Genomic DNA, 10,654 nt, shown 5'->3' with positions numbered 1-10,654 from the left:
AGGTACAATGACATTATGGGTGATGGTGTTTAGCCCCTCCCCCAGATAGCTGTTTAATTTGGATATTCTTGGTTGTGCCAGGTGGGATATACTTTTAACAGTGTTGGTGGCAGAGGTCAAAGATTCAGGAAATTGTTCCATATCCTGTTGGTCAAGATTATGGAAATAGACTAAGCTGTATTGGTACATACAAAGCTTAAAGGCCTTGAAGGCAAGGTCATACACTTGTTGGAAATAGGCATGTAGGCCAAACATGGATTGTGATACAGAATCAGTGTATTGTTCGTGGTCAGTAAGCATGTTGAGGGTAATATTATTAAGTCCAAGTCACAAATTTGTATGGGCTTGGGTTTTGCTTCATGATCATAAACAGAGTTGCCACTGGAGGGAAACTAAATGGTCAAGGACTGCCTTCAACTCAGAGTACCAATCATAATGGGTTGAAGCTGTATGACCCATTGTCTGAGTACTTGTTAAAAATAATGAGAATCAGGGTAGGATTGGTCACCCTCACACACCCAACATGTCTCTCAGCATGCTCTGAGCCCTGATGCCACTGGAAGGGCACATACTTGACAAAGACCACATCACTGGAGCCTCCAGACTCCACAGGGATGGGATGTACCCACAAGTGCTCAAGCACCCCAAAAATGGACTGAAACCATAGCTGTTGGACCCAGCCCTGACCCTCCTCATTCGGTGACAAATGCAGGCGCTTGACCTTGCCCTAGGAGTTGAAAGTGAGGATATATTCACCCCATCTCACTGTGATGCAGCAGGAAGACACCATGGGAGCCAGTGCCTCTTTCCAGCACTAACTGAGCAACCTTGAGTTGAGAGAATGTGGCATGAAACCAAAGATATTCTGAGAAGAAATGATCTTCCTGAGCATCCTCTGACTCCCTCTTGAACACAAATGACACTGTGGCTGCTTCTGGAGTGTGCAGAGAGGGGGTTGAGAGGGGATGAACTATCCCTGTTGGGGGCCTCTCCTCAATGGAAATCCAAGGTGGCAATTCCCTTGGAAGCAGTTCCATTGAGTCAAAGTGGGAGGCAGCAATGGAGGCAGAACTAGGGGAGAAGGATTTTGATGGCTGATTGGAAAGTTTCCCATAAGACCCCTTTGATAGATGCTCATTACTATTGCTGGTTCCCAGTAGCAGATCCTGTCTGAGCAGACTCTATGATTCAGGTAGGGCAACTCCAGGCATTATGTACTATATTTTGTGATGAAGGAAGTGATAGGGATCAGGGGAAGGTTCATGGGACAGAGACTGATAAAAGGGCAGAGTCCTGGGCTTAGGCACATCTGGAAGTCAGACACCCAGGCCTTTATATAAAGTGCATCAATTCTCTACAGAATGTACTCTGAGAGGCCTTCTACCTTAACTGCAAATGAGTCCTCTCTGTCATGCATCTCTGGGTCCGTGGCTGTGTGGTAGTATAACAGGGAATTCTGAGTTGGGGCTGGGATGCCTTGGATGGTAGAAAGAACTCAAAGTGATTTCCTCCTCCTCCATCTTCACTTTGGAGCAGTAGGTGACACTTCTGTCACTAAGGCGGCCCTTCTCCCCCTTAGGTCAGCCCAGCTGCCCCTCCTCCATGACCCACTCCTGCAGGATCCAGGAGCAGTTTCTTCAGCCCCCATAAAACTGAGCAGCTCTTCTCTTTTTACCTTTCCTGCTCTGCCTTTCAAGGTTCTTCCTCCACAGTTCAGTCTCAGTCTCTCAAAACAGTGAGTTCATCTTTCCCCAGGGGATGTACCATTACTAGCCTAACAACTAGTCCTAGCACCAGAGGAGTTGGAGTTACTTATTCCATGTAGAACTGGAAGGCCTGATGTAGTCTCCAGAAGCCAATGTGGGGAGAAAGTATCAGTCGTCTCTCTTCACTCTTGGATGCCTCATACAGAATCTCTGGCTGAGTGACCAACTAAATGGAGGAAAAAGCGTTTCTTGAACTTCAGCTTTGAGAACGTTGTACACAAGGAAGAAACTGAGGAAAAAGGGTCCTCAGAAGATAGAGATGGACCCAACACAGCCAGGCGCTAGCCAACCCTGCAGCTGTCAAGGGACAAATCATGTGGTGGTAGAATCTTCACACCAGGGTTCAGTGAGGCCACACAGTTGAAAAGAGTGAGCCCCAGGCCCAGGCTACCTCAGCTTCGAAGTACTACAGGAATAACTCAGCAAAGTGGCCAGAATAGGCAGCTTCTGTTCTAGGCTCTACATATGGTGGTTGGGAGGCCAAGTAGAGGTGAAAATGGCAGATGAGATTTAGGGCAACAGCCCTCACATGGGATTCACAGAACTCTTGGGAACTTTGAGGATGGGGTGGAGACAGTGCTGGCAGAGAAAGAAAAGCCCCATCCTCTGTGGAAGGGGCACCATTTATGATGGGCCACAGGAAGAAGCTGTGAGAAAAGCCAGAAAAGAATAAAGCAGTTAGAAGAGATAGGTGAGTAGTAACAACTGCATCATGGTCCCAGCGCTCCTGAGCCAAGCTAGTGAGAGTAGCCACCATCTGAGGAGAATGTTCCAATCCTAGAAGAGAAAGGGGATTCAATCACAGACGAACAGCCAGTCTTTCAGTGAATTGAGAGACTGGCCGCTGTGATAATGGTCTTCAATAGGTGGTCACGTAACCACGTAACCAGATTAGTTGAGAAGACAGACTAGGAGAGGAAGTCCAACAGTTCACACTCTGAAGAGCTATCAGGACTGCTTGTAAAGCAAGAGAGCCTCAGACTATTCCAGGGAGTCGCCCCAGGCAAAAGTCAACAGTTGCTCTCAGGCCATTATGGAGTCCATGAGAAGACAAGGATGGGAAGAAAAGTAGTGTTCAAAGACCAAGTGTGCTACTTATAGTGAGGGACTTCTATGGTATGCTAGGCTGTGGGCATATGCTCACAGTGTCTCCAGATTAAAAATAAAATAAAATAAAAAAAGTTAAAACCTATTGGAGGGTTTTTTATTTGCTCTATCTCCTGGATGAACAGCCCTTATGTGGAGGCATCAGGACAAAATGAGTCACGATGGAGAATTCCTAACCAGGAAGACAAACGAGAGAGAAAAGAAAATGTAGGGATAGGAAAGAAAGTCCCAACTCACTAAGGACCTAGGATATGAAAATTGGGGTCAACTCCTCCAAAACAGCTGAAGGGGGTGAACTCAAGACACCAGCAGGGAGTTGGGAGAGGAACAGCAGTGGGGTCAGTAAGCAAGAAAGAAAAATGGCCAAAAAGAGGGAAAAGAGGGCCCAAAAAGTGAGCAAAAGGAAAAGGTCCATCTGTGTTGGACAGCAATTGTTCAGGGTTTGTTGTTGCTTGTTGTGCGATTCCCATTTCCTGGGGAGTAGGGGGTGAGAAGACACAAAGGCAATGACACAAACTCAGAATTTCCAATATAAAAGAGGCAAGGAAATTAAGCCGCCGCAGGAATGTTTTTATTTGGTCCTTTTTAAACTTTTGGTTGCTGTTGGTGTGTTTTGATTGTCTAGGAGTGCACGTCATTAGTTACCATGGTTTTGGTCCACTGACAGGTTGTCTTGGCCAATTTTGCTCATTCATTGTGAATTTGCATGCAGTTTCTTGTACTTGTGCTACTGCCTTGCCTCAGGACACAAGCTCCATGACCCTGGAAGTAAAGGCTTTCCCATGGGCCATTTAGATGGTCTGGGTAACACCAAACTGAGGAGTGATGTGGTCTAGAAGTTCCTGAACCACCATATCTCTGCATCTGCCATTTCTGTGGAGGCTGAAAATGATTCTTTCCATCCTGTAAGAGTGCCCACAAGTGTTAGGAGACAACGGAGATTTTTATGAGTAGGCATATGAGTGAAATCAACCGGAACCCCCTCACCTGGTTGAAGTTCACAAAGCTGGTACAGAGACTGACATATCTGGAGAAAACCTTGAGGATTGGCCTTTACGCACATCTGGCAGAAGATGTGAACCTGTGAAACAGGAGCTCAGAGAATGGTGGAGTCCAAGAGGAGCTCTAAGAAATGGAACAAAGCTTTGGGGCCTGTGTGTAAGATCTGGTGGATGTCTGAAATGATTGACAGTGCCTGGTCTTGAGGAAGGATGAGATGGGTATTTAAGTAGAAAAATCCATTCTATGTTTGTATGGCCCCTTTTTTCATGAGTTCATCCCTTTCTTCTGGCTGATACAGGATTGATTAGAAGAAGTAAAAAATAAAATATGTTCTGTTGAGTTAGAGGAGCAGGAGGCCAGCCCCAGGATACTGAGTCAGCCTTGGCATTGCCTTAGGCCACTGGATCCTTGGAAGACTGTGTCCCCAGTACTAAATTATGACTACTTCCACAGGGAGGTCCACCAAGAACTTGGATCTAAGGGGTTTGTTTACTATGGGAGTGCCCTTGTTATTGAGGAAGCCCCCTTCCTTTAAGAGGACAGAATGCATATTGGCTACTAAAAAGGAATATTTGGAGTCAGTATAGATGTTAGCCTGTTGACCTTCAGCCGTCTACCGTACTCTAGTCAAAGTGATTAATTTGGCCTTTTGGGAAGAGGTTCTGATGGTCAGGAGGGTTGCTTTAACTGTTAGTGGAAACGACCACGACACACATTGCCTGGAAGTTTCCTGATCTGTTTATAAGGAAAGTTCCTTCAACAAACGGTGAGTTGGGGCTTTGTATGTGGGTGGTCTAGGAGACCAGGCCTGAGTGAGCATAAAGCCTCCACAGCCTGTGGTCAAGAGTGAGAGGAGGAACCAGAGGGAGAAGAGACAGGAAGAAAGATTGCAAGGTTTAAGGCTGGATTGGAGGCTAAGGTAATTTGGGGGTTTTCTAGAAACAGTAAGTAAAGATTTAGATTTGTGAAGAACCAAGGTGGGAAAAGAGAAGAATAACTCAGAAGGTCTGAGAGGTGGAGGGTGAAATATACCATGCTTGTCCTGAACAAGAAGATCTTGAGAGCCTCCAGGGCAAGTTCAGCTTGCTGCTTCCAGAGCTCTCAAGCATGGTTGCCATCCACAGACAGTAAGGTCCAGCTGTTTGGACAAAAGGGTGACTGCTTCATTCAAAGTCCCAAACTGTTGAGATAGAATTTCATTGGCCACTCTTATCCGTTCTTTTATATAAAGGCGATAAGGTCTCATGGGATCTGGAAGAGCAAGAGCAGGGACTATTAGATGGGCATCTTGCAATAGACGATAGCTGGGTGGATGGGAGGCCCCGTGGGTGTTTCCCTGACTGCCTGGTACTGATGCTTGGCTGTAATGGCAAAGTTAGGGATCCAATTATGGAAGAATTCAATCAGATTCAAAAATAAGAGAATCTGAGCCACTGTGGTTGGGGACTGTAAATCCTGCAAGGTTTGGACCCTGTCAGCTGTGAGAGTCTTAGACCCTGCAGGGACTGAGTTGAACACCCAAATACACTACAGTGGGAGAGGAGATCTGAGCCTTAACTGGTAAAATTCCATATCCTAGGATTCTGAGGAAGTTTCTGAGTGAAGAGGTGGCCTCTTGGGACAGAGACAAAGTGGGACTTCAGAGAAGGAGATCATCAGCATACTGGAAATGTGTGCTAGGACTAGGGTCAAAGGTTGAGGGATATTGAGCCAGGTCTTGGCCAAAGAAATCTGGTCTGTCCAGAAAACTCTGATGGGGCACAACAGTCTATGTATGCTGTCTGGAGAACAGAGTGTCAGGTTCCTCCCAGGTGAAGACAAAGAGAAAGTATGAGTCATGGTGGAAAGAGACAGTAAAAAGGCATCTTTCAGGTCCAGAACAGTAAAGCAGGAGGGATAATAGATAGAAGATTTTATGGGCTGTTAACCACTGAATGAATGGAATAACTGCCTCATTGGTGAGGCAGAGGTCTTGAACCAATAATAAGTACCAGAAGGCTTATGCACAGGAAGGATGGTAATGTTGCAGACTGAGCTTATAGAAATTAAAAGTTCCCGAGAGAGAAGGTGGTGCCTGGGCAGAATATTTCAGAAATAAGAAACTAGATTCTAGAAGGGAAGAAAGAAGGGTTTATATGGCAAACTAGGACTGGCTGGTGGTGAGTATCAAGCAAAGGGGTGGAAATATCCCATACTTGGGAATCTACTGGATAAGGTAGAGTAGGAACAGGACAGTCTTGGGTGGGAACTTTTGAGGTTACTAAGGTGAGAGGAAAGTGATACCCAAGAGAGGTTGTTATGCTCAAGATGAAAGTGGCCCTTAAGTAGCTGAGAATATCACTACCAAGCAGAGGTGCAGGACAAGCATTGTATGACTAGGAAAGAATGAGAAAAGAATTGCCCTGTAAGATTGCAGGAAAGCATCAGGGTCTTAAATGGGAAGAAAAGGGTTCCATCCAACCCCATGATAAAAATTGGTGAGGGGATTGTAGGACCCAAGTGAGATGTCAAAAAAGAATAACCAGCTCCCATGTCCAAAAGAAAAGTAAGGGAATGACCCATTACCTGTAACATTACCCTAGGTTCAGAGAGGGCAATAGAAGTCGTCAAATCTGGACCACATCAATCCTCTGCCAGAGTGAGGAGTTTGAAGGCTGGCACAGTCTTACTTGCTAGAGTTGGTGAGGCAGGACCTCCTTATTGTAGCATAGAGGATGAGCCCGCACAGGGGCATTGTGATTTTCAGTTCCCACGATATTATTGGCAGAGAGGGCATGACTCATAGGCATTTGAGGCTCAGGGTAATATTGGGCCAAATGACCATATGACCGCAGGATGGAGTCTCATTGTTGACTTCCCTTGTGGGGATCCCTTTGGCCTCAGGGTAGCTGCTGAGGCTTGGAGCATAACAACCTTGTCTATTGGGAAGACTCAGTTGCCTCTTCTTGGGCATTAAAAACTTTAAAAGTTATTTTCACCAGTTATTTTATGTGAATTTGGGGGCCTTCCTCAACTTTTTAAAATTTCTTTCTAATATCTGTGTTAACTGAGAAATGAAATGAGCAGACAGTACCATGGCTCCAGTCAAGTATATTGAACCATGTTCTATTGTAATCAGTTTAGAAAAATGGCTGGTTTTTTTCTCATCAATTAGCTGTATAATCTCTCTCAGGGCTTATAAAAATTAACAACTTTTTTCAAAGCCATCTCTATACCCTGAAGGCAACAGGGCACTATGATGTCCCAGCTTTGCCAGCCATTTTGGCTGGATTGATAATCCCAGTATGGTTTCATAGCTGGCATGGCCATGATCCCCAAAGGGATTATATTGTCCACTAGGTGAATCTAGTCTGCATACTGCCTAGCTGCTGCCTGAACTCGATTTTGCTCTTTGGGAGTGAGAGTGGAGACTTGGATGACATAGAGATCATGCAAGGTCAAATCATAGGCAAAACTCCTTGATAGAAGCAGAAGGATTAGCAGAGAAAGAACCTGACCACTTTTTTGTTTGTGAGAGGACCTGAAGAGAAAAGGGAACGTGGATTCTAACAATCCCATCAGCTCCCAATACCTCTTGGAGATGGCAGAGAAGGGCAGGGGTTTGGTGAAACTTGCTATGAGAAGAGACTTGGGAGAACTTAGGGGGTGTTAGGCTAGAATGTAGAGGGGAGCCAAGAGGTGGGTTGTGGCATGGAACGGTAATAGAGTCTGTAGGAGGAAGCAGAGAGAAGAAAGGTGGCTAAGGAGAAGAAAGTTGACCTTCAACCTTTTCTTTGGGTAGGCAGGGGAGGGATAGATAGGGGGAGGAATGTGAAGAATGTGGCCCCATAATAGGGGGTTGAGCAGTTAGGATTTGGCAGGGAAGGGGCCAATGACTGAGGCAGCATGGCCATGGAAGAACTTTCAGGATCTCAATTACAAGATAAGATGGAGGCTCATTTGGAGGCATTATGACCCTGCCAACCAAGCTGTAAGACACTGGCTACTGAGGGTGGGGTGTAGCACAGTGCCCAGAAACCACAGACATACAAGAGTTCTGTCCACTTATCCCTATGCCTGCAAAAACTTTCAATGTCATGGAGGATGGAACATTCAAAAATTTCCTCCAGTGGCCGTGAGGCCCCATTGTCAATGGCATATTGATGCCAGATTTAGTGCACAGAGAAACTCACCATTTAGGACATATGGTATCAGACAGTCCCAACTTAAAAACATTTTGTAAAAGGCAGCCCAAGGGCATTTGGTGATCTGGCTTCAAATTTTGCAAGTCTATGCTGGGACCCAAAACTTAGTGCGATGTATCTACTGTGGTACTATGGTAGACTTTGTGTCAGTAACAGGTCGGGAGCCTGGACCAGCTGCAACTTTTGCAGGACATTCCGAAAATGGCAGAAAGCCTTGAATCTCTAAGACAATGACTTAGAAGAACAACTTACCCAGTTAAGTCGATCTTAGCCTGGTAAAGAGCAGGTGCAAGGGAGAAGGATGTTTTCCCAAAATGTGGCCCCTGGGTTAGTGGGAGTAAAAGCACTCCCACAGTGGGACAACCAGCTGAAAACTTTCTGCAGCCTGATAAGCCTCTCTACTGATGCAATAATCCGAATCAGACCAAATCAAACCAAATTAGAAAAAAAAATGGATATAAACACTCCTTCAATGGCTTTTGAGCCCCCCAAGAGAGGAGATCAGAAAATCACATGTTTGTTCTCTGGAGGACAGTTTAAATGCCCTGAGGGGGTGGTCCTGAGCATCACTATTTTGTGGGCTTTCTTAGGGGTGCAGTCTGGACTGAGGCAACTCCAGAGGAGGTGGATTGAGGTTGAGCTTCCATCTGAACATTCCAGACTTTTCAGATATATGGATGCCAGGAGCTGGAAAGAAGCCTTCACCCAAGGTTCCACAATGAGTGAGTTTTCAGAGAGGATTGAGAGAGGAAGGAGTATGTGTCCTCCATGTGGTTAACATAGTCCCATAGACTCAGGCTTCTGGAGTGAATAAATGGTAAGAAAAGAGAATGTGAACTTGTGTCAACATTCCCTGAATTTGCTTTCTAATCAGCGGAAGTGTAGAATCATGGCTTTGTTTCCACCACCAGGAACCCTACCAGTCTTTCCTCAACAGAATGGGCATTTTTCCTTTTAAATTGTGAATGATTACAATAAATTCTTATATTATGCTATCTTCCCCAAATATTTTGTCACAGCAACCAGAAATGTAACTAATTATAATTAGGCTTTCAGTATGTTAAACCATGAACTGTCCTTAAATCTTTAGACTGAGAATATTAGAACTGTGCTCACTAGAATTATTATATTAAAAAATTTTTCTGTAAGATAATTTTCTGAATTTTCTAATGAAAAATATTTTTTCCTATAATGAATTCTCTAAGTCTCATTTCTCTTCTGTTTTTGAAGTTGATTGAACAAGATGAACTTAATTTTGGAAATGAAAGTAAAATTCACTAGGAAAGTTGTCTGGTCCTGCATTTTACTTTTTGGGAGAGTTTGGTTATTAATTCCATCTTCTTTATTATTATTTTCAGATGCTTACTTCTTCATAATTTAATCATGTTTGCATGTGTTTAGGAAATGAATTATTTATTTTATCTATTCAATTGGTTTCAAAAGAAGAAAATTTCAAAGTGATGAATTACTTGTAGAGAAGCAAGAAAAGCAATGAATGTCACTAAAGGAAGACTGCAAAATGTTTATATGAAAATGAATATAAAACAGACTTGGCAATCCATGCTTTTTGCCTCAAATAATCTTTCCAAATTTACCAAATAAATTTGCTTTTAAGAAATGCTGTAGAGCATATATCAAGAAGCTCCATGAATCATTCAGAGAAAACCCTCATAAAGAAGGAAAATGGTAAGAAATCCAGATCAGCATAAACAAACAGAGAACCCTTAAAACAACAACTCTCGAGCTCATATACAATAATATTTTATTATTACTTAAGTGTAACACCAATATAGCAGGGCTAGTATGGGAACTAATATATTCTTTGAACACTAAGATATCATAATATCATTTTACGGAGATAAAAGAAATTTCAAGATAAATACCATGCATTCAGTATGATATATTACATATATATATATGTATATATATATATAACAAAATAATGTATAAAATATAAATCTTAGTAAAGATATAGAACTAGCACATAACTATGTAACTATGTGGACACATGTTTCCCTAATGACTTCCCACAGTCAATAGCTTTCAATCAAGTTATTACAGGTCCATGCTGTTTGAATTAACAAATGTAGTAGGTGGGCACCTGTGCATTTCCCAGTCACCCAGACTTGAAATAACCACTCAGAAACTATATTACCTGCAATACTATTTGACCAACAGCCTAACCATATTTCTGGTTAACTCTTATATCCTAAACTAACCCATCTCCTTTAACCTGTGTATCGCTGTGTCTTATCAGGTAAAATTCCATCCAACATCTGTCTCCAGCGGGATGACATGTCATCTCCTGACTCCATCTACTCTCTATATATCTTTTCCAACCTGACCATATTTTGTTAAGCCATTGGCTGAGAGCAGCTTCTTTATTCATTAACCAACAAAAGCAACACATGCACAGAAGGATTTCCCACACACCAAACAAATGATTTGTATACATTTTATGATATTTTATTTTAATATACTTATGGAAAGGCTGAGGATCAGCATTTAAAACAATGATTGAGGACAATAACAATGGACTAGCCACAATATCTGATGTATAATAAAGTCATCACAAGTGTGATTTTCCCACATAAA

At 43.3% G+C, this 10,654-nt stretch overlaps 1 pseudogene; it reads right to left on the bottom strand.

Annotated features, from left to right (window-relative positions):
- Positions 1-473: 473 nt before the first annotated feature.
- LOC125412634 (SH2B adapter protein 1-like) lies at positions 474-10,374 on the bottom strand (annotated as a pseudogene).
- Positions 10,375-10,654: the final 280 nt, after the last annotated feature.

Source organism: Myodes glareolus, chromosome 3 (assembly GCF_982192425.1).
Source record: "Myodes glareolus chromosome 3, mMyoGla1.1, whole genome shotgun sequence".
Classification (NCBI taxonomy): Eukaryota; Metazoa; Chordata; class Mammalia; order Rodentia; family Cricetidae; genus Myodes; species Myodes glareolus.
The sequence above is the reverse complement of the archived record's forward strand: the minus strand, read 5'-3'. Positions and strand labels throughout refer to the sequence as shown.